Below are 26,398 nucleotides of genomic sequence, written 5' to 3'. Positions count from 1 at the left end.
GGGTCATTTGTAGAGAGGTGGATGGACCTAGAGAGTGTCATACAGAGTGAAGTCAGAAAGAGAAAAACAAATGTCGTATATTAACGCATATATGTGGAATCTAAAAAAATGGTACAGATGAACAGGTTTGCAAGGCAGAAATAGAGACACAGATGTAGAGAACAAACCTATGGACACCAAGATGGGAAAGCGGGAGGGGGGGCCGTCAATTGGGAGATTGGGATTGACATATATACACTGATATGCATAAAATAGATAACTATTAAGAACCTGCTGTATAAAGAAAATTAAATTTAAGAAAAGGTAGATAAGCAAAAGACAACAAATTCCCAAAGTTTAAAAAATAAAAGAGCATTAATTCCTTCATAAGGGCCCCACCCTCATCACCTCATCTAAACCTAATTATCTCCCAAAGACCTAATCTCCAAATACTGTATCATCACTTCGGCAGTTAAGATTTCAATATATGTATTTGAGGTGGGGGTGGGGGACATTCAGTCCATGACAGTGGGAAATTTAGGTGAATATGTTTTAGACCTGAAGTAGAGAAAGGTTTCTTAAACAAGAAACAAAATAAGTGACCATAAAGTAAAGTTTGATATGTTTAAAAATATTTTTAAGAAGTTTCCTCTCAGCTCTGGATAAAACTCTACCCATACCTTCTTAAGGAATCTCCTATGACTTAAAGGATCATTTCCTATGAGACCATCTAAGGTGGTAGTTGTTAGATGCTCTCATCTTAAAAATGTGTATTAAAACATCTTTAAAAATGTTGATTTTATTTAATATTTGGGTATTTAACATTCTTAGCAGGAGGATTTTTCAGACTATACACTCAATAATATTGCAAGAAGTGAATGTTCCAAATTTACAAAACATCCGTACAAAACTGTAATGTTAGAAGAAAAAAATTGTAGACCTTGGCTGAAGATGCTGTAAGTTACGATAAAAGGACTAGGTGTTACTTCTTTGGAGAATGGAAGAGTGCATTCTTCATTTTATGTGAGATATTTACATTATGTTAGGTTGGAGCATTTAAGAAAGAGTAATCAAGTGATTATTAACTAAAATTAGGTAGCATATTTCTATTTTTAACTTGATTAGCTAAAATAGTTTTATATTCAGTACCAGAATATGTTCAGAAAAATCAGTATTTAATCACGGATGGTGGATGCTGAAAACCAAATGAAATTTAGGAAAAGTCACTTGGAAATCTGTACTGGAGTCTTGAAAGGTGTCCTAAAAAATATCATCTGATATATCCAACTAAGGTTGTTACAAAAATATTTTAAATTAAATACTATTTTTGGAAATTAATTCATAAGTAACTTAGTAAATATTAGCTGAGTGCCTATGGTAAATCAGTATTAAGTGCCTACAGAAAGGCCATTCTCTGGGTGGGGGTATGGACAGGCAGACAATAAACAAATAAACACGATATAGATGATATGACAATAAGTCCTATGAAGAAGGTATGCTGTTCCATATAGCTGTCACCTTCCATATGTCAGATAAAATGAGAGTCCTGAACAAAGGTAAGGCTACTCCCTTTGGGCAGCACTGAGGACAGCTGTGCTGTTGCCTTTTGACTGACCCTGAGGCAGCCCTCAGCGGTCAACTAGAATTGCAACAAAAATCAGTGTCAAGTTTCCTATAGACTTGGCACAGTGGGCAGTAGCTTTAGAGTCCAGCCTCAATAAGGAATCAAAATCCATCTTACTAAAAATCAACAGAACTGATCACATTAGATTTTTTTTTTGAGTTTTTTGCAAATACTTAAGGGTGGGGGATGGGAAAAACGTCGTTTGAACTCCAAGACTGCAGTCTAACTCCAGTTCAAATAAGAGATGACATTTCATCTTACTTCCCACACCGTCACTATGTGAACTGCAAACTTCAATTCTAGCTAAAATGTCCTTTTATCCAACTAATCAGGAAAGTCAAAAAATTATTTAAATAATATAGAACATTGACAAAAGACAAATTGAGTTATTTTGGAAGTCAATCAGTAAAACAAGCCAAAACTCAGTGAGAAAATGATTGAGTAAAACACAGTAAATAATTTCTTAAATTAAAATGATCAAGAAAACTGCATGCATTTCTCTTCAAAAATATATACTATATATCCCATTATTTTATTTTGTTTTTCTCAAATGTCACTATTTTTAGTATAGACATATTGTTGCATTGTTGCATACCTTTAAATGAGGGAACTTACACGTTTTGTTGATTGCTTTATTTCTTTTTTTCCATCTCTACCCATTCATATAAATTACCTTTCTAAAATATATTTAATTGTGTTTAAACTCCAACCTCTTCTAAATCAATTTTTTAATCAATTTTTTTTAATCTGCTAAAAGGCATTACTCAACTCTCTTTGTAGCCAATAAAGATAGCGAAGCACTTGCTGGGCAATGAAAACTGTACACAAATTAGCAGAAAAATATGCTAAGAAAGTTCTAAGATAAACTATTTCAAGAACAAAATGAAAATCCTAAGATCAATAATTCAGACAGATTTATTGAATCCCTGCTTCTTACACTGATATACTACAAGCAAATGCACTCTATAAGGAATCTTGAAAGATAATGAAGAGAAGGTTTTGATATCTTATATCTCGGGAAATGGTATATTTTTAACTCAGAAAAATTCACACACATTTCTTTTGAAATCTTAGGAAAAGAACTTTCTCTCCGGATGACCCCTGCTTGCAAGCTCCCTACCAGAAATGAATTGTTTGGGAAAATAAATCTTTCAAGTTTGGAAACAGACAATTTGTCCTGGCACACTGACCCTTCTCTAATCGAAATTAGTATGATAAGTTCTCAAAACATTCTTTCCTCAGCCCCACCTCTCACTGTGTTTCAAAAGCACATGGCCACTTTTAGTTTCTAATAATCAAAAGCTAGGAATGGATGAAAAGGGGGGCAAAAACAGACTTCACTATTCTGCTGGATTTTTTTTCCTAATGAGCTTAACATTTCATAATATGGTGTCGATAAAGGAAGATTGCATTGTTGTTGTTGTTTAGAATTAAAAGGACCTCTCTCTCTGCTGACTGCAGGAAGGAATCTCTCTGAAGCATCACACAGTCAGAAGGGTGCCATCCTAGCTACCTGAGTCAGCCACATGAGCTCCATCACCATCTGATTCTTTCTCCTCCTTCCTCAAGTTTTTCAGACAAAGCCTGGGGATCAAAGAGAATCCAGATCCACACTGAAATTACTATGTATTTTTTCTAAGTGAGAAATATGCCTTTCCAAACTGTAAAGAGTCCTAAAAAGCAGGGTAAAACCAGGTTACCTTCCCTGTAAGACTTCCCCACAGAGGTGTGCTTTGCTTTTTAGCCTTCACACCACAATAAAAGAGGAAGAAACAAAGTAACTGATGACATAATTTCTAGGCAGAAGATATGAAGATACCTTGTTAGTTTCTTTCCTACTGAGCTGGGTAACAATCTGGATTGCTTTCTTAGGTACTGTTACTCAAAAATAATTAAGACAATCACCCCGGTGAAACTTTCCTTACAAAATACATAAGCCTCTCAAAGATAACAAGAAACAGACTAAGCTTCACCTTTTGTACTTGACTGAACTGAAGAGATGCTACTCATTCAGGTTCCTTAGATATTGTTATTACTGGCTTAAAGAATAGTAAACTTATATTTGTAAATCCAGATTTATCTTGCCTAATGAATGTGAGTCATTAGAATGGTTCATATCTAGAAAGATTTTCTTTGAGAATTTTAAAAGCCACATAAGTAATTTCTATTATAATTATAATTCAATCCTCCTTAAAATTGGGAAATGTTATAAAATAAAAATAAAATCTTGATGTAGAATTTGCAAGTCATTTGCATTTCAGTCCTGTGGGAAAGTCATGACAGTGTTATTTTGCTCATTTTGTGGAATTACGTGACAGGTATTTAGGAAATTATATATACAGGTATGCAGAATTATTTAGACAGGTAACAAAGGTCAAAGTTGGTCTCGAACCCATGTCTTCCACTTGTAAAGCTAGCTCTTTTGCCAAAAATCAGTCTTGAGACCACTTAAATGTCATAATGTCTTATCAAGTACAATAGAAAATTCTTCTTTGAAGGCCTCTAAAACTAGGGTTGTCTCATTTATTATTGGGTTAAACCAATAATAAAGGGGTGAAGGAGGTGAGTGCATAGAGAAGAAAAAAGATTAGAGAAGCTTCCTTTTAGTCCAACAGAAGTTTATCATTTTGACAGTTTCCAAGTGGAGCTGAAATAAAATTAAACGGAGTTGATAAAAGTCACAAGGGTCCAAAAACTAACCAACAACAATAACCACATTCTTAAATGGAGAACAAATGGAATGAAATCTTGAATAAAGTTTTGTTAAAAACTAAAACTAGGGCTTCCCTGGTGGCGCAGTGGTTGAGAGTCCGTCGGCCGATGCAGGGGACACGGGTTCGTGCCCCGGTCCAGGAAGATCCCACACGCTGCGGAGCGGCTGGGCCCGTGAGCCATGGCCGCTGAGCCTGCGCGTCTGGAGCCTGTGCTCCGCAACGGGAGAGGCCACAACAGTGAGAGGCCCGCGTACCGCAAAAAAAAAAAAAAAAAAAAAAAACTAAACTAAAACTAGAGTGCCTCATGTTTTGAAACGCACTTAATATTGAAATGGAGCAGGACCCCATGGTCCTTGCCCACCATGTCCTCTTCCTGCCTTTTGTCTGTAGAAGAACTTTAGCTAAAGAAAATTTAATCATAGAAGTGAGAAAATGCAGCAATGAAGGAAAACCGTCAAACAAAACCAAATAATAATAGTGTAGTCATTAAGCAAAGTCGAGGACATTTAGTTCCTCCTCAAGGGCTATACATAATATTCTGAGCCCTATCCTTTGAGCTGACTTATAGAAACTGAAACCCCCAGCAGGTGCAAGAAATTAGCTACATGATGCCCAGACTGTAGCCATGACATAAGTGGCCACAATTCTGAGAACTGGCCTCGAAGAAATGGGAACAAACTGACCCTGGAACTGAAGATTAATGGTACTTAAAGCAATCATGATGACACTGATCAGACCACTGCAGGACTAATTTCAAGATGACTGTCAGAGCTGCCTGCTCTGTTTCTGCATGTAGCGCCCTCCCTCCATCTATAAAAGCTCTTGCCCATTGTCAGTGGGGGGAGGTTGGCCTTTGGACAAGAGTCTACCCTCCATGCCATCCCCCCATTGCCAGCCTCAAAAATAAAGCAAACTTTCCTTTCCACCAACCTTGCCTCTTTATTTGCTTTTGAGCAGCGAGCAGACAGACCCCCACTTTGGGTAACAATATGGCCAACCATATTTTTTAAATCATGTGTTTATTTCAATAAAATTCAGTATGATTTCCACAAACATTTGTATATTCATTTAAAGTCATTGAAACAAAGAAGGAAATTTTGTCAGTACATCTTTTATCTTCTTTCTGATCAGTTATTAACTCACTGTTTTTTTTCAAAAATAGATGATATGTAAAATACTTTGCCTATAAACAATCATTTTAATTTAGGGAACAGTGTCCTTTTATATGTAGCTTAAGTTGAATAACATATTTAAATAATCTTGTGAACTTCTAATGAGTTACTTAATTCCAGTTGTGACAGTGCCAAAAGATTTAGTAGAGAAACATCAATTTCTAGGACATATTTATTATTTATTGGAAAATTTTTCCAAATATTATAAACTGTATCAATATAATTCAACAAAATTTACAGAATGTGTACTGTTTGCCAAACATTATGTTAAGAACTAGTGATGCTGAATGTCATCAACAGTTAATAATTACCACTGATGATTAATTAGCAATTATTTACACCTATAAGTCACCTGACAGTATATGTTATGATAACTTCTTTCCCCAATCAGCTTAGAATTACAGAGTGAAAATAAAGTGAGTCTGCAAGGAAGGTTCAGTTAGCTATTTTTTAGTATAGTATTTAAATGAAATTAGTTTCTGTTCTTTTATGTTTAGTACTGATTATTAATCATAAAAATGGTTTTGCCACACAACATATCCAAAAAAGATTTCTTCAAATGGAAAAATATACACATTAACATAAATAGCGCCTCTTGCATTCTGTGTTCTAGTTATCAAAACCCATACAAATTACATGATCTCCGCCAGTTTCAGTTTATTCATTTGTAGCACAGGTTTTGTGTCTTTGTGATGAGACAAGCACACCAAGCTGAGTCTTTTTTCCAAATAAACCTTTTTCCACCTGATGAGAAAAAATGAAAATATTTTCATATTTGAAAATAAAAAGGGACAACATTTGCCAGGAATAGGAATTGGAGAAATTGTCATAATTAAAGAGAAAATTATGAACAAAAGTTCAGAGACAAGCTAACAATATAATGTGATAAATACTAGTGAGAGGCCAGGAGTCATTGGGCAATGACAGAAACACCCTATATCTGTGTTTACAATATAGTATCCACTAGTTGTCATGTTGCTATTGAGAAATTGAAATTTGGCTATGACCATTGAATAACTAACTCTTTTAGCTTATTTTATTTTGATTAATTTCATTATCAATATGAAAACTAATGCTGTATTCAGTTATTAGAAACCTTTAAGTTTTAAGTATTAAAAATGTTATCTTAGTCATTTCAGTATTCCCTCTTCCCATCATTTCTGTTATATCTGTTAGATGGACATTGTGGAGGGACAGACTGTCAAGGTGTTGAAGCAGAAGTATCTTATACTTACGAATATATATATACAGTTGAACCTTGAACAACCATTTGAACTGCAGGGATCTGCTTATAATCAGATTTTTTTTTGAATAGTAAATACTACAGTTGGTTGTTCCACTAATGGGTAACTGCAGATAGAGAGGAACCTCACAAGGGAGGGTCAAATATAAATTATGCATGGATTTTTGACTATGAAGAGGGTGGGTCCCTCTAACCCCTGAGCAGTTCAAGGGGTCAACTCTTTATCTTTGTAAGGTGTCTTCTAAGATGTCTGTGTATGCATCTGTGCCTCAGTCCACTAATCAATGCTGCATTGTCCCAAACTCCTTCTAGATTTTTATTCTGAGGCTGTTTTCTCTCAGTGATTTCTGGGACATTCACAGCAACACAGCACACTTTCTGAAGCTTATGGGCCACACTGGGCTGTGGAAAATTCTGGGGAACTGTCTGTGGTCATTTGCTACTTAGACATATTACACAGATTTTTTTCTTTATTCCTGTAAATCTGGGTATCTCTGTCGCACAACTGGATTCAAATCCTGGATTCACACTTACTAGCTATGTGACTTTGGCAGATTATCTAACTTTTCTGTATCTGAGTTTATTCATTTTTATAAAAGAATAGCAATAGTACATATCTCATAGGCTGGTTTTTAGGATTTATAAAATTAAATACTTACAAAACTTTTAGAGTTGTGTCTTATACATTGAAACTCTCAACAATTGTCAGGTCTCACATCTTGTTCCCAAGATTCTAAGTTACATGGAATAACAAGTTATTTTTGACTGTTTGAGATTCTCGGTTAAGTTTTGTTTGTTTGTTTCATTCCACCATAGTAAGTATTGCTCAGATTTATCTACGGGACATAGTATAAAAATTAATTCTGCCTGTGATTACTTCATGTCAAAATGAATGTCATCAGTCAGTCTCTCACACTTACACACACATTAGGAGCCACCCTCTTAACAGACTTAAAGTTGCAGTTACATGGACAAGATTTAATGTCCTTCAGCTTCCTGTGGAAAAAATCTCTCTTGCTCTATTAACTGCTTTATCTCATGTGGTAGTCATTGTAGGTTACCTGACTCAATTTCTATTTCCAGCCCTTTCTCCCTTGTCTGACTTCATTATAGAGGATGTAAAAGCCAACAATCTAAATCACCATCTTTCCTTTCAGCAAGAGAATAAACCATATGACATAGTGCAGGACAAAGAGGTGTACACAGAAGTCTTTTTGTTCTGTTTCTTCCCCATCTTCATTTTTCTTTTTGGAAGGAAAACAACTGGAGGGCTTCAGGGTCAGGCAACCATTCTATGACCATAAAGGAAAAGTCTTATAATTTCTCAGGCAATTTGTTTATAATGAGAAGTGAGGAAGAAATAGGAAGAAAATTCCAGGAAGAAGCATTAGCATATGCAATAGATATGGGGCAGAATAAATCATATGCTAAAAATAAAAACTTTCTATTCTCCAAATTCAAAAAAAGATTGTTCTCTGGCCATTGTCCCAAGCTGTGAATTATTAGCCAACAGGAACTGACTTTAAATCTATCCCAATCCAACTGTGATCACGCCTTTGTTTCAGCAACAATGCCTCTGAACACCAACCAATCAGCAACAGGGACACTTTTCTGAAAGCCAATCAGCAACAGTCTCTAGTGCTTACACTTCAGAAAGTCAATCAGCGGCAGCCACAATCGGAAAGCATGTTTCCACAGCTGACAGTCAGCCAATGCCTAAAGATTTATGCTTCTGAAAATTCTCCACTTCCAGAACTCCTTGTTTCCTAAAACCCTATAAGATCAGCATTTTCCTTAAGAGACACTGTGCTTTGAAATTGCAACTCTCCCTTGCTTGGCAAAGAATAAACTATGCTTTTTAGGTATTTTGCTTGTTTCAAATATTAAGTGATATCTTGTTTTGATAGTAAGTATAAAATAAGAGAGAGTTCCTGGAGGAACAAATGGAAGATAAACCTGGAAGAATCACTAGCAGACAGGATAGAGTACTTCTTGGCCAAATTTCATAACTTTTAGCTTTGTACCAAGATTAACGATGAGCTGTTGAAGGATTGTCAGTTGGTATGAAGGAGACTATTATGATAAAATTTACATTTATAAAATGTTACTTTAGCTTCAGAGTGAATATGGAATTGGAAACACTAAGTGGAGGCACTTCCGCAGATACATCAGTAACCATTTAGGAAAAGAATTATTGCAGCTTGGATTAGTGAGATATTGGAGGGGATGGAGAAATTTTATCAGATTTGAGAGATAGTTACAAAGTAAAATCAAAAGAACTTGCAAATAGATTAAAGAAAGGATGTAGGGAGATGGAAGTGTTGTGGATGAATCCTTGTTTTTGGATTTTTTGCTACTGAATGGACTGTGGGGCATTCACCCAGATTGGGGTCAACAGAAAAGAATCAGGTTAGGAGTAGGAAAAGAAGACCATGAATGTATTTTGAATATAATGAGTTTGCAATGCCTTTGAGAAATTTATGAGAAGATTTCAAGGAGCCATCATAGAATACATGAGTCTGGAGCTCAGAAAAGAGATATAGGCTGAGAAGACAAATGTAGAGGCATCTACCTATGGAACTCCATATATTTCTGGCTTAGAAGAAGATGCATCTGTAAAGGAGAGAGAGAAGAAATATAGAAGGAACAGCCAGAGAGGCGGAGGAAAATCTAGAGAGTTTGGTGTCAGGGAAGTCAAATAGTCTCTCAGGAAGAAGGGAGTAGTCAACAATGTTGAATGCTGCTGAGAGGTCACATACAATGTAACCTGAAAAAGTGGCCCAAGGAATCAGTGCTCTGAAGATCATTTGTGACCTCAGCAAGAGCTATTTTGCTGGATTAATAGGAAAAGGAACGAGATTGGGATTAAAATAAGGAGTAGGAGTTGAGGAAATGGAAATGAAAAATCACAAGAGTAGCCAGTCATGTTAATACATTTCATTGGGAAGATCAAGGACTATCTAGGGAGATACCCAGAAAGGGAAAGAGGAGAGGTTTTTTTTGGGGGATGGGGAGGAGTAAGGGTTTTTTTAAAATGAGAAACTCCCAGTATATAAAATGCATCAAACTTACATTTTCAGTAAACTCTACCTTCTATTAACAGTTACATGGTAGCAAATTCTCATAGGAATGATATTATTTACAAATATATATAGATTCCAACTTAAACTAAAACAGTTCACCTCCAATTAGAATTATTATCAAACAGTAGCCAATTTCACTTTTTGCATGTTAGTATATTTTAATGTTTTGTTAACCTAAGACTGTTGACTTCTAGTTCATAATGATGTTTCATATCTTAATAAAGTTTTGTTTTTATTTTTTGCTAACTGTTAGAGCTTCCATTAACAAATATATAGAGAAAAGATTTCTGTAGCAGGGGGCAGCTGCATTTAAACATATAGATTAGCATGGGGTAACCAGAAAGAAAATTGTAAAGTGAACTTTAAAGAGATAGAATTGTTATTTTGCTTTTTAAAAATTTCTCCTTGACAACGTTGTTCATTTGTCGTATTGCTATTCTGTGGAAATGTAAGCTAGAGTAAATAACTGCTTTTGACACAGAATATAACTCTACCACACTGCAAATGCTATCATATAATAATGCCAGAAATCTACAAACTGGTAGATAGTGAAAGTAGATTCAATGAATATATAAAATTAAGACCTGAAGAGAGAACAAAGATCAATGTTTACTTGCATAACTAACTGGGAAGAAAGGGCCACCAAAATTTTAGGCACAGAAAGTGTTCATCATCACATTCCAGTGACCACAGATATGCTTCCCCAAGGTAATGAATGGGGGAATCAACAAATGCAGCTGACTGACCAAGGAGTAGCATTAGTTCAATGAGAGGTCATTGCAATGTGTGTCTTTTGAATACTTTGGCAAAGAACATCTGAAGTTCTTCTTTGAGTAAACAAGTGTTTCAGCACAAGGAAAACTGCAAAAGCCCCTTATCCTACTGGCTTTGATGCAGAGAGGTAAACAAGATCAACAGAATGCCAGAAGTACAGGGAACAAAGGATTTTATAACATTCTCCATCCTTTCAGTCCTGTCAGAATTTAAAGAGAAAATTGCGTCATACCATTGAAGCTTCCCAATTGGTCTGCCTGCCACTATTGGTAAACCTCAGGGACTCACAAGCAGGGCCCTTTCAACTGGGAAATTAGTGCAGAAAGCCAGCTGGTTATCTGCTCCTGTTTCAGACCTGGTACAAATGTGTCTAACTCCACATAGAAGCATGAATCCCTGAATTTTGTTGCCAAAATTTACTTCTTTCTCATTTTCTAAGTTAATTAATGATAAAACCAATGTCTAACACTTACTGAACATTTACTATGTGCTACTAATTGGGCTCTTTCCTTTCTAAATATTGTCTCATTCATTCTCCTAAACAAGTTATGAGGTTGATAATGATATTTTCCCTATTAGGAAACTGAACCACAAAGTAATTAGTACTTTTTAAAGTGCACACAGACAGAAATATGAATGAGCAGGGTTTAAACTTGGGAGTTTAACCCCAGTATAGAGACTTTAAACCACAAAGGTATGTTTAGCTATGTTTATAGATAAAATTAATTTCATAACCTTATCTTATAGCAATGTTTCCTTTCCATACTGGAATTATATTGAGCACTTTTCCTTTTCAGTTTTAATACTTAAGATTTAATTCCATTAATGTTATTACATATTTATTCTAATCTTTCTACATTTTGTTTTGATGAATTATATATATATTTTGTTTCTTTTATTTTATAAATAAAAACATTTAATCTGCATTTGATTTCACCATTTATAGCTCTAGCATTTTGTATTTTTACTTTAATTTTTATGTTTAAAATGTGTTTATTATATTTTTGACTTCCCTTTAATATTTAAAATAACTTCTATGGTCGTGTTTCTTCCCATACAGCAGACTAAATGTCTTAAAAGACCTCTTAATAACAACAAGAATAAAATGGAGTAAACATCTTTTAAAAGGCATTGCTAAACTGATACAAAAATAAGGAAAATCCCTTAGGGATAAAAATTAAGAAGAAATAGAAACCAGTGTATGAAACTGAAATTCTAACCATGTGTTTTCTGACGGTGCTTGTTAATTCCCAGAAGCAATGGGATTGAACATTAAAAAGTCCAAGATCCAGAAGACAAAGCCTTAGGCCTATCCAAAGTCTATAACGAGAATGCAGATCACACAAAGTCAGGACCCTCACGTAAAGCAAAGACTAGAAAAACTGCTTTTGTATTGTTTTGTTTGTGAGGACTTCAGAATAAACTGAAGTCCGCACAATGGCCTACAAGACCCCACATGATCTCACCACCATTACCTCCCCTACCAGTTCTCCCTCACATCCATGCTCCAGCCACACTGGCCTCCTTGCTTTTGTTGACCCCATTTTAGTAACTTTGCATTGGCTAACACTTCTGCTTGGAACTTTCTTCTCCCAGGTATCCACATTTTCAATTCCTCATATCTTTAGAATCTTGCTCAAACTTCACCTTCTTAATGACACCTTCCATTGCCACCCATTTTAAAATGATAACAACTTTCCACCACAGCACCACCAATATCCTACACCATACTCAGGCTTTACTGTGCATTTTCTCTTATGTAACACTTCTAGCCTCCAAAGGACTTACTTATATCTATTGTTTACTGCCTGCCTTGTCCCACTATGCTTCATATGGACAAAGATCTTGGGGTTTTTTTCTCTTTTTATTTTTCATTAAAATATCCCAAGTGCCTAAAAAGTACCTGGCTTAGTAGGCAAATTTGCTGAATGAATACTATCAAATAAAGATTTGATAAAATTTGAAAAAGAATAAACTTATCTTTCTAGGACCTAAAAATATAATTAATGAAACTGTAGTATTGACAAGTGAAATAGCAGATCATATAAAGCATAAGGAAAAATTACTTAACTGGAAGCACAATTCAAGTGTAGTAAATTTAAAGAAATTACAAAGACTTAGACAATGAGATGGGGAAAAAAATAGAGGTTAAAATATATGGAGAATAGTAAAAAAGTTGAAGTTTAATTGATGTTCCAGAGAAGAGAACAGAGAGAGAAGGTTAGGCTAAATTTAAATCATATTATGGTTGAGAATTTTCCAGAATTGAGAAAAGACAGGTATCTTTCAAGTCAGGAAACCAAATAAATTCCAAGAAAAAACAAAACAAAACAAACAAACAAGAAAAACACATGGGCATATGAATAATAAGCGCAGAAAAGATAAAAAGAAGTTTTAACAAGAAGCCTAAAACTACTAGATTACCACAAATAATAACAATGGTAGCTTCTCAATAGCAATAATAGCAGCTACAACACAATGAAGAAAATATCTTCAAAATGTAAGGAAAGGAGGCCTTCCCTGGTGGTGCAGTGGTTGAGAGTCTGCCTGCCGATGCAGGGGACACGGGTTTGTGCCCCGGCCCGGGGAGATCCCACATGCCGCGGAGCGGCTGGGCCTGTGAGTCATGGCCGCTGAGCCTGCGCGTCCGGAGCCTGTGCTCTGCAACGTGAGAGGCCACAACAGTGAGAGGCCCGCGCACCGCAAAAAAAAAAAAAAAAAAAGTAAGGAAAGGATAAATTCTAAGTATATCTTACAGTCCACTGAGGTGAACTGTCATTAAAGAAAGAATGTGAAAATAAAGACCCTTTCAGGGAAGCAAAAACAGAAAATTCACCAATAAGAGGCCTTATCAAGAGGATTTCTGAAGAATGAAATTTCAGACGGAGGAAAATAATTCCAGGAGGAAGTTGTAATATTACAGAAGTTTAATGAGTAAAGAAATTGGTAAACATCTGTGTAAATCTAAACATATATTTACTTTATAATATGGTAACAGTAATTTTGAATATAGGAATTCATAAAATAAGGTAGAACTAAATATTTGACAATATAAGTGAAAGAAAATTATAGGAGTTAAAGCATTCAAAGTCATTGTATTATTTAGGAAGAGATGTCAGTTAACTCTAGACATGAACTGTGTTAATTTGGATTCTGTGGAAGCAGAGCCTAAGACATTGATTCTTATAAAGTGATTTGAGGGAGTGCTATACACTTAAAAGTTCAGCAGCACACTGTTTGTATGTCATATCTCAAAATAAAGAGTAAAAAAGGGAAAGAAAAGGAAAAGAATAAAACAGAAAGAAAAACTGTGGAGGCAACTAATATGGTACTTAGAAGTAAACACATTGCTTAAATGCTTATATTAGAAAAAAAAAGAGAAACATCAATAATGTATCTAACTTAAGTTCAGAAAATACAACCACGCTGATCTATAGTAGCAGAAGGAAGGGAGTGATAACGACAGGAGTAGAAATTACAGAAACAAAACAGGGAAATAATTCAATATAAGGCAACAATAAAATGAAAATGTTTTTCTTTGCATAAATTAATAAGATACACAAAATTTTGCCAGTTTGAGTAAAATAAATAAATTAAATAAATGAGATAATGCCCCTTCCCAAGCTGGAATATTAATACAGACTAAGAAGTTATTTAAAAGAGTTAAAATGTTAATATTTTTATGTCAAAACATTTTAAAAGAGAGAATGTAGTGTCTCAGGTAATGCCTTTTAAAAATTCTCAACAGGCATGCAAAAGATGATCAACTACCACTAGGGAAAATCACACTCCCTCCCCTTTCCCAGAACCCTCCTACAATGGGAAGGAAAAGACTTAAATCATTGGAGGAGGGGCAATATTATATCTTCTTGTCCTAAGGACCATGCAACATGGTTGAAGCAAATATATGTATCTGCACTTTGGGGAGAGATAGGAAATAGGGAAATCTCCTTCCCACTCTCAAGAACCAAGCAAAGATCCACTGCTTCTGGGGAAGGGCAAAAATAGAAGCTGTATGTCACTAGAGGAGGGGCAGAAAACCTCTTGGGCTTAGAATCCTGACATTATAAATACATTGCAGAGCAGATACCTGCTACCACTTGTGAAAGGGCAGAAACTGTCTCACCCAAGATTCCCACAGATCACAAAGACAAGGCACAGTGTGGCTGCCTTGTGAAAGAAGGGGAATATAGGAATTCTGAAAAAGCCTAAGCACACAGTCACTGCCTAAGACAGAGACGACAACATGAACCAAGAAGCCCTCCTCCCCCACCAGAATTCTAGGACCAAGTTAAAAGACTAAAGGCCTACCTACCTGTCAGAAGGGAGAGACCCTTCTGCAGGGCAGTCAGTCTTGGGGAACCACAGAAAACAGAGGATAGAGAGGGAACACTGAGAGAATCCTCTGGCACCAAACGACCCTCACTAAATGTAAGGTAGTAGCAACCCACTGTTTAATTAAACGAGGAGGCCATTAGGCTAGGTTGACTCTAATGCCACGAGAGCTTACCTAAGCAAACAAAAATCTAAGTCTGTAAATGTCTCAAAGTTGTTAAACTAGGCTTTCATCTATAGTCAATCAATAATTTTATTGCTTTGCTTCTGCCTTTTCTATATCAAAGTCTCTCCGGAGCTCCTGTAGGTGGAGCACTCACTACTTCTGACTTGGCGCTACCTGATTTTAATTGATTTTTGCTCAAAATAGACTCTTAAAATTTTTAATATGTCTCAGTTTATCTTTTAACACTACCACTGAAGGAATTTGAATCCTGTGGTAGATTCTGGGTAAAAATAGCAACAATCAAACTCAAACCAAGTTCAACTACTGATTACATAGAATTAAATCACACAGAACCTAAAAAAAAGCTTGTCCATGTCAAATCATAAATAATATTTATTTGTCTCCACAGTCATTCTACATACAATGCAAATGTAAAGTTTTTAAAAAGCCAGAATATAATGACCCATCATCTAGTGATAAAGCAATCACCAAAGGTAGATTCAGTAATGACACAGATGTTGGAATTATCAGACGACATTAAAATAACTATTACTACAAAATTTTATGTATTAAATATATGTTAGCACAATAATTATTTTCAAAAACAGAAAAAGAGCAATTAAAATAATTAATAATAATAATTAAAACTAAAAATATAATGTTTTAGTAGAAAAGATGAACAACATGCATGAATGTATAATGAGTTTCAGCAGAGTTGGAAACTATAAAATAAAAGTTAAATGGAAATGCTAGGAATTTGTAAAATTCATCTAAATTTATCTAAATCAGAGATAAAGAATTCCTTTGGCAGATTTATGAGAAAAGTGAACACAGTTAAGTGAACACACATTGTTACATGAAGATGCAACAATGGAAATTAACTAAAATGAAAAATAAAGAGACAGAGGAGAGAGAAATAGACCTGAAGAGCTCTGAGACAAAAACAAATGATCTGACATACAAGAAATTAGAGTTCCAGGAGAAGAGACAGAAAATGGGCCAGAAGAAATATTTGAAGAGAGCTGTGAATTTTCCAAAACTAATGGAAGACATCAACCATCCAAGAACCTCAGAGAACCCCAAAAGTAGGATAAACACACACACACACACACACACACACACACACACGCACACGCACACACACACAGACACACACATCCAGAGTCAAATCAAAGATCAAGAGGAAATCCTGAAAGCAGCCAGAAAAGAAAGAAATATTACACAAAGATGAACAAAGGTAAAAGCTAAGAATCCTTGTCAGAAACCACACAAGTCAGAAGATAATGGAGTGATACTTTAAAGTGTTTAAAGAAAACAAACAAACAAAAAATGTTTAGCCAAAGATTCTATACCCAATGGGAAAAAAAACTTTAAATCTTAGGGTAGAATAAAATATTTTAGAAAAATCTGAGAGAATCCATTGCAAGTGGATTTGTAATAAAAAAAAATTAAAGTTCTTTAGACAAAATAATTATGATACCAGTTGAAAAAGTTGAATTAACACAAATAAATGAAGAACACTAGAAATGATTTTTTAAAATGAATTACTTAATTTCTGATTTTTTAATCAGTTTAAAATAATTTGTTGTGTACAGGTAAACTGCTAACCATTTATTATGAGGTTTATAATATACTTAGAAGCAAGATGTATGGCAAGATGTATGGCAAGATGTATGGTACAATGGATTAAATGAAGGAAATATAAGTATATTCATAGTATACATGAAGTGGTATATCATTTGATAAGATAAAGATGCATATTGGAAACTCTGGAACAACCACTAAATAAATAAATAAATAAATCTAATGAACAAGTGGTGGAGATAAAATAGAATAGTAAAAAAAAAATTCTTAATTCAAAATAAGGAAGGGAAAGAAGGGGGAAAGTAAGAACAGTTGGAAGATTCAGAAAGTAACTAGCAAGATGGGAGACTTAAATCTAACAATATGGATGATTTTATTAAATATAAAGGTTGACACAAACCAATTTAAAGGCAGAGATTGCCATGTCAATACTTCACTCTTTGCTGATTACAAGAAAGGAATACAAACATAAATGTATAACTACATTGAGTGTAAAAAGAAATATATGTATACTTTTACTATAATGTGATACCACCTCAGCCCTAACTAAGTAATATTTTTACCTAATGTCAAAAATATTTTTCCAACTAACTAAAAGTAAAACTTAATGTACAAAAGGATTGCTTGTAAATAAATATGTAAATAGTTCTGTGACTAACTCATTGTTTTACATTTGGTACATTTGTTTCTGCTAATAAATTTAACTTTCTCACTTTTCTGCTTGTTTGTTCAGTCTGGATTAAAATTAGACTTTCAAAATAAACTGTAAATAGTTTTGTTTCCTCTTTAAAAAGTGTGTGTGTATATATATTTAAATATATATATATATATATATTTCAAAACTAGGAATGTTATCAGATGTAAAGATGAACATTACAACATGATAAAGGAGCTAATTCATCAGAAGCACATAATCTGCCTCTGCCCCTAACAAAAGAACTCTAAGGTATATAAAACATATACTGATAGCTCTAAAAGTAGAAACAGGCAAATCCACAATGTTAATTGAAAAGTTCAACCCTTTTTTATTTAGTAATTGTTATACAACATATGCAGAAAATCAGTAAGATTGTAGAAGATCCGAACACTGCTATTGTGAAATTGACCTAATCGACATTTATAAGGCAACTACCTAAGAACAATATAATACAACTTTCCACATGGAACATTGACCAAAGTAGACTAAATTCTAGCCCATAAAATAAATTTCTAACAATCGAACTCAAAGAAAGAAGATTTTCTGACCACAAAATACTTAAATAAGAAATCAATAACAGAAAGATAACTGAAAAAATCTTCAAATATTTTGAAATTAAAGAAAAACAAATTAAACCCAAACTAAACAGAAGGAAATAATAAAGAGTACAAGCCAATGAACTTGAAAATATAATAACAAAAAAAGAAAATCAATAAAACAAAATGTTGTCATATAAAAAACTGATGAATCCTTATATAGACTGGCCAAAGAGAAAGAGAGAGAATACACCAATTAACAACATCAGGAATGAACATGGGGCATCACTACTGATCCCACAGACATTAAATTTTGCTCCTCATTTTATTGCACTTCTCAGATGATGCATTTTTTACACGTTGAAGTTTTATGGCAACCCTGAATCAAGCAAGTCTATTGAGACTATTTTTCCAACAGCATTTGCTCACTTCATGTCTCTGTCACATTTTAGTAATTATCACAATATTTCAAACTTTTTCATTATTGTTATATTTGTTATGGTGATATGTGAACAGTGATCTTTGGTGTTACTACCATGACTTGCTAAAGGCTCAAATGATGGCTAGCATTTTTTAGCAATAAAGTATTTTTTAATTAAGGTGTGTACATTTTTTTAGACATAATGCTATTACATATGTAATAAGCTACAATATAGTATAAACATAATTTTTACATGCACTGGGAAACCAACAATTTTGTGACTTACTTTACTGCAATGTTCACTTTATTGTAGTGGTCTGGAACAAAACACACAATATTTCTAAGGTATGCCTGTACTGTGAACAACACTGTGGCCGTAAGATCAACAACTTGGATCAGCACACTTTTCCTATAATGCATCAGGAAGTAAATATCTTAGACTTTGGGGGTCCCTATTGGAACTACTCAATTCTGCAGTCATAGCATTAAGCTGCTCTAGTTATTACTATTTACTTACTAGTAAACAAGTGAATCCCTTTTCCCTAGGATAAGAAAAGGGACAAAGATGTCCACTTTCACCACTCCTATTCAACATTTTACTATAGGTCTTAGACAATTCAATAAAACAGAAAAATGAGAAAGTAATAAGCATAGGAACTGGAAAGGAAGAAATAGAACTGTCTTTTTATTTAAAGATGATATTATTTTCTATAGAAAAAAATTCCAAAGAATCTACAAAAACAGCTACTAGAATTACTAAGTGGTTTAGAAAGGTGAGAGGGAAACAAGGTGAATACACAAAAATCAAATGCATATCTATATATTAACTATGAACAATTTGTAAATTAAATTTTAAAATGCCATTTACAGCAATGTCAAATACCTGAAATAGTTAAGGATAACAAAATATATGCAAAACTTTTTATACCAAAATCTGCAAAATCTTGATGAGAGAAATTAGAGACTTACAGAGGTGAAGAGAGATACTATATTCATGGGTTGGAAGACATTGTTTACATGTGAACTCTTTCTAAGTGTATCTATGGATTCAAAGAAATATCAATCAAAATCCCATATAACATTTTTTTGAAGAAATACTTAAAATAGGTAAAATATTTCTAAAAGAGAAGTTTGAGGACACACACTAGTTGATCTCGAAACTTGCCATGAAGTTAAAATGATCAAGAAAATGCAATAGGTTATATACATCGATCAATGGAATAGAATAGTTTCCAAGTAGACCGATGTGTGTATAGTCAATTGATTTTGACAAAGATATCAAACTAATTCAAAGGAGCAAGTGTAGTCTTTCCAAAAACTGTGCTGGAACAATTAGACATCCATATGCAAAAAATAAGATAAATAAAATAACCATCAACACTTACTTTTTTATCATATAAAAAACTAACTTGAAATGGATCATATACTTTACTAATAAATAATAAAAAAAATTGTTGGTAAGTTGAACTTAATAAAATTTGAAAATTCTGATCTTTGAAAGACCACTGTTAAGAAAATGGAAAGATAAGACACTTACTGGGAGAAAATATTTACAAAACATATATCTATCTATTAAATAACTTTGATTTAAAATATATAAACATTTACCACAATAATAAACAAACAACACAATTTTTTAAATGGGTAAAATATTTCAACAGATATTTCACCAAAGATGAAATGTGAGTGGCAGATAATCGCCTTAAAATATGCTTAAAATAATTTTACTCATTAAGAAAATTTCTATTGAAACCACAATGAGATACCACTACACAACTTCTAAAATAGCTTAAAAAAACAAACACACAAAGGAAAAACAAGTGATACAAAGAGTTTACAAAGATGAAGTGCAGCTGGAATACATACATTTCTGGTGGAAATGCAAAATGTAACACTTTGGGAAAGAGTTTGGCTGTTTCTTCTAAAGAGAGACATAGGGAATTCCCTGGAGGTCCAGTGGTTAGGACTTTGCACTTTCACTGCCAAGGGCGTGGGTTCAAACCCTGGTCGGGGAGCTAAGACCCCGCAAGACAAGCAGTGCAGCCATAAATAAATAAATAAAAGTTAAACATATGATCCAGCAATCTAAGCCCTGGGTATTTACCAAAGAAAACTAAAAACACAGGTCCCCACAAATGTTTAGAGCAGATTTCTTCATAGTAGCCAAAATCTAGAATGAAGCCAAACATCCATCGACAGGTAAATATATAGATAAATAACACATGGCACATCCATACGATAAGATTCTCAGCAATGAGACAGAGTTAAACGAGCAATAAATAGAACCAAACTACTGATATATGCAACAATATGGATCAACCTCAAAAACACTATTGTAGGTGAGAGAAGCCAGATACAAAACTCTAAGTACTATGTGATTCTATTTGTATGACATTTTATAGAAGGCAAAACTACTGTATAGGGGTTGAAAGCAGATAAGCGGTTTCCAGGATCTGGGGCTGAAGGAGTCAATCAGCGTTGCCTGGTTTTGAACTTTATATGAATGGAATAATATAGTATATCTTTTTTCAGGTCTGGCTCCTTTTGGTCAGCAGTACATTTGTGATCTTCCTCCATATTCTTGTACAGAGATATCATTTGTTCATTCTCATTTTTATAGTATTCTATGCATAACTATGCAATGATTTACTTATCAAATTGACTGCTGGTGTCACACTCACATTTTAAAATTACAACATAATAGCCTAATTGGCTAAAATTCTTTTTTAGTTAGATTCTTGAAATTCTTATTTTTAAATTCTTATTTAAGTCTTAGTTAAGCCCTACAAAATCTAAATGGGATTTTCCTTACAAAGTCACCTCTTAAGCAGACATTAAAACTCAGTATATATCCATACCATGCATTGATTTCTTTACTGAAAAATCCCCTTTATCATTTGGTCAGTTTGGGTTTACCCCCAAATATTATCACATCTGATTTGCCACTACCTACCCACTCCTAGCTTTTCCCCTATCAATGAAACTTCTTTCTTCTTCATGGATTTTCTAATTTAGAGCTGGAGATACTATCACCCTTCCCATTATGACAGTCAATAATTTCAGAACATTTGTCTCTTAGATTATGGTAGTCTTGGCCTTCTCCCCAAACATCATCAAGATACTCCCTGAAGGAAAAGAAAGAGGAGTGTTGGCTCTCAGTTCACACACAGTTTAGATGATAAGGGATTCTGCCCCAAACAATGATCATAATTAACTAGGGTAGCTGAGATAGAAGGCAAAACCTGTGAGTACATTACCTTCAATTACTGTGGTAGATGGAGCCACAGGTATATGAGTTAATTTTAAATGAAGAGGTTCTGGCAGGAGTGTGTTTCTGAGTCTCAGAAACCTGCACACATCAAGGTAACAAGGATAGGTTTAAACTTGGTTGAGTATTGAGTTTTTGCATTTTATTGTTGCAGTGAAAATCATGTCATGAATACTCCATTTATTTCTCTACATAAGGATGTTCCTAATTAATCTGTTATTCAAAAGCCACCAGTATTATATTAGTAACTGCAATATTTCATGACACTGACTAAAGCCCAGAAGCAGATTCCTGTGGCCCAATTAATTTTTTTAAAACCTTTTACTCAGCGGGATGCTGCCTACCTGGATCTTTGAATGAAAGGATATTAATGAAGCTGCAATGCAGATGATTATATTGAAAGTGACGAAGAATTTATTAGGAAGACAGCCATCACAGGCTGTACAGTATATGAGGCAGAAAACTGCTAAAAGTAATGACAGAGTATAGTTTAGGCAAGTAATGGGCAGTAGTGCTACAAAAGGAGAGCTTGGAGATATATTATTTAGTAATAAAGTTCCCATAAAAATTGAAATATGAGGTGGAAAGATTAACATGGTCATACAAGTCATCTTTAATGTTCATAGCCAAGTTCTGGCTTTTAGAAAGAGTAAACTGAATTTATGCTTGTGACAATATGTAATTCAAAACGCTTATTTATACATTTCATGCAAATGACTGCAGACCTTTGGTTTGCAGTTACCAAAGTAATGTTTAGTAGCATTTAAATTTATTACATTAACATTGGATCAGGAGCTGTATTTCTACCTGTCAAATGACTAACATTTGTAGGTCATATCATCAATAAATAGACCGCAGTTCACAGACCCCTGCACTGCTAGTCCCAAATCTATGAACAAAAGATTTTACATTTTGTTTTTCCACCTTAAACTGAATATAGATGTGTTCTCATTTACTCCATCATAATATTCTAATATTATTGACACAAACCTTTTGGTCTTCTGGTATGTTTGCTTCCACGAAGGGGATGCATAGTGCTCTAATTAAGAGCAAGGGCTTTTGATGGAAGTAGACCTATGTGAAAACCCTAATAGCCAATTACCAGCTGGGTGACCTTAGTTAAATGACTTTATAACTCTGGTCTCATTTTTCTCATCTATAATAGGGACATAATAATACCAGTCTCATGGAATTATTATAATAATTCAATAAAGTATACAAAAATGTATCTAGCCTATGGTAACTAACTCAATTATTATCATCATAATTATCATTATCAATACATTCTGGGAGTTTCCATAATAGAAAGTGGCATCAAAATTCTTGAAGGAGAGGCAAAACATACCTTATTCTTCACATATTCTCATCTCAGCTTCATTTCTAAAGTTAAAGGTCTGAAGGTTAACTTGTGTCTAATGAGGTATGTAAGTAAATTGACAACCATTTGGATTTAACACAAATGTTTTATAAAAATGCTTGTCTTTTATGATTTCTTAGAAGTGGATATAAAATTGGGGCTGTAGAATAAAACTAAACTGAATTTTGAGAAAACATAAATATTTACAAAACATTTTATTCTGAATTTGAACCTTTCCTATTTCATGTCAATCACATAAAGAATGGGAATAAGATTTCCATTTTAAACACAGTAGTAACAGAGGCCTTAATAAGAAAATGGCATCTGAGTAAAGGGCTGATAAAAGTGAATATATAAGCCATATGAAACTCAGAGGAGAGATTTCAGGTAAAGGGAATACCAGTGCAAACACCCTAAGATGCAAACAGAGGCATAGCAAAGGAGGGTGTGGTCAGTGGAAGTAGTTCACCATGGTTGTAGTCAATAAGGTGTGCACTGTCTACAGAAAATCTTAAATCAATAATAAGACTGATTAAATGTTTATTATCTTCATGAACTGACAAGTGTAAACAATATCAGTGATAAAATACTCCTCCCTAAAAAAAAAAAAATAGTCTATTGATCTAAGATCTAAACAACTGCTGTGGTTTCTATCGAGCTCAATGGCCTGCTGCCACTGGCCCATCTTTGGAAACATACCAAGAAAGAACAGCACGGGACAAGTGTGTCTGGATCAGATTGAATGGGAACAGGAGCTGTAGATGTGTGGGTCAATGATCAATAGCGTGCCTAGAATATGTACGGCTTTGTAAGCTCTGTTTGGACTTGAGCTTTTACTCTACGTGATGGAAACCATTGGATGGGTTAGAGTAGAGGGTTTTCAAGATATTACTCATACGGGCTTCCCTGGTGGCGCAGTGGTTAAGAGTTTGCCTGCCGATGCAGGGGACATGGGTTCATGCCCCAGTTCGCGAAGATCCCACATGCCACAGAGCGGCTGGGCCCGTGAGCCATGGCCGCTGAGCCTGCGCGTCCGGAGCCTGTGCTCCGCAACGGGAGAGGCCACAACAGTGAGAGGCCCGCGTACTGCAATAAAAAAAAAAAAAAGATATTACTCATGTTTTCAACACACTGATTGCAGTATTGAAAATAGACTTCGGAAGGGGAATGTGATAGTTATGAAAGAGAAAACTAAACTAGATGGTGATTGTTCTCACTACATCCTATTCATGCCACTGGTGAAGGATGAGTCCCATACCCTAAATAGTACAAAATGGCTGAAGATATGACATTCAACTCTGAACAGACGAGATTGACAGCAGTTTATTAGTCAAACATACTCATAACCTGGGAGAGGAGGATTCCACACACTATGCAGGGCAGCACAAGAGTTACACTTGGGATAAGAGTGAATCAGCAGGGGCTGTTGAAGGCAGGCTTTGTAGTAACCAGAGACAAGTGGACCACCCCCATCCCAGTTCACATCTTGAGGATGTGACTGGTTTGTCTGAATAATTTTGCAGACTGACAGAGGAGTAAAATATATTAGGTTCAGATCCAGATGTGGTACTGCTGGTCTGGTTAACAGGGGAACTACCTGGGTGTGAAGTCTTTCCCACTGAGCATGGAGCATATTAGCAAAAGCAGAGGAACTCACAGATAAGCCTCTGGGGTTCTGTGATACTCAAAGATGTCAAGGAATACAGTGATAGCTTGGGATAGAAGTAGAATTGGTGAAATTAGTAAGAAAAGAATTGATGCAGAATATATTTTGAAGGTAGAGCCAACAAGAATTGTGGAAGAATGGATGTGGAATTTGAAAGAGAGGAGTCAAATATGACACTAAAGTGTCTGACTCTAGCAAATGAAAAGATAGTGTCAATTACTGAGAAGGAAAACTATAGGAGTAGTAGTTTACACTTTATCCATACAATTAAAAACTATGTAGATGTACAAAACATAAACTTTTAATGTACTTATATGGAAATATCTCAAAATATAGTAAGTGAAAAAGCAAGGTACGTGGTATTCAATATAGCATTTAGGATTCGTGTTTAAAAAGGGAGAGAAAAAAAATAGATATTTGCACTTGCCAGTACACACATTTTAAAAAATTATATGAAGTGTGTAGGAAGCAAAAAACAAGTAATAATAAGAGTTACCTGTTGGAAAGAGAGGATAGAAATTAATTGGGCAGAGACTGGGAGCAAAAGAGGAATATATTCACTATAGTTTATAGTTTCTGATGTTTGTAAAATGTGAATGTATTTTTTAGACAAAAAAGATATAGGGAGAAATTCTGTTTTAAAAATGTGTATAGCTGACAGTCCCTGATACTGTATCTCCACATATATACCACTGTCTATTGAAGAAACAATAATAAAAGAAAAAGACAAAAATAAGAAATAGATGAAGGAGGAGGAAAATAAGAAAAGCAATTACAATAATTATAACAAAACCAATAACATATTAAAACTTAAGACTAAGGAAAAAGGCAGAAACTGATTACTGAATTATAAATATGGCAACCCATTACCTATTGCCATAATTTGGAGATGGAGTCCCAGTAACATGACTGATAAAATCAGACTCTGAAGTAAAATTATTAGCTCATCATGTTTTGTCCTGAAAGATGATCACCTTTTAAAAAAAAGAAATAAGGCTTATATCACATGGGGGTTTGATAAATGTTTAACAAACTATTGGGGAATGTTAATTGCAGCTGCATGGCTGATTAGTAATATGAAAATGTACATACTTTCGTTGTGGCTGATTTCAAATTACCAACATGACCTCATATTTCTTTGCTGCTCTTTCTTTCTTTATGTAGATACAAGTTTCAGACCTTAATCATTTTCCTTCTTTCTGAAGAACTTCATTTATCACTTCTTTCAAGGCAGGTTTATTGGCTACAAATTTCCCCAATTTTTGTTTTTCTGTGAAAATTATTTATCTTTCATTTTTGTAGGATAATTTTTCTGGGTACAGAATTCTAGATCTTTGGGTTCTTTCTCTCAAAAGTTTAAATATTTCACTCCAGTCTCTTCTTGCTTGCATGGTTTCTGAATAAAAGTTCTATATAAGTCTTATCTTGTCCTTCTATAGGTAAGGTGTTTTTCTCTTTTGCTTCTTTGAAGATTTTCTGTCTTTAATTTTATGAAGTTTGAATATAATATGCCTAGCTTTTTTTTTTTTTAATTTATTCTTCTTTCTGTTCTGAGTTTCCTGGATTTGTGGTGTGGTGTCTATCATTAATGTCAGGAAGTTCTCAGTCATTATTGCTTCAAACATTTCTTCCATCCCTTTCTTCCTCTGCCATCTGGTATCCCCATTATGCATAGGTTACACCTTTTGTAATTGTCCCTCAGCTCTTGCATATTCTGTTCTGTCTTTTTCATTTTTTTTTCTCTTTGCTTTTAAATTTTGAAAGTTTCTGTTGACATTT

Source organism: Grampus griseus (genome assembly GCF_964374135.1).
Source record: "Grampus griseus genome assembly, chromosome: 17".
NCBI classification, from domain to species: Eukaryota; Metazoa; Chordata; class Mammalia; order Artiodactyla; family Delphinidae; genus Grampus; species Grampus griseus.
This window is presented reverse-complemented; position numbering follows the sequence as displayed.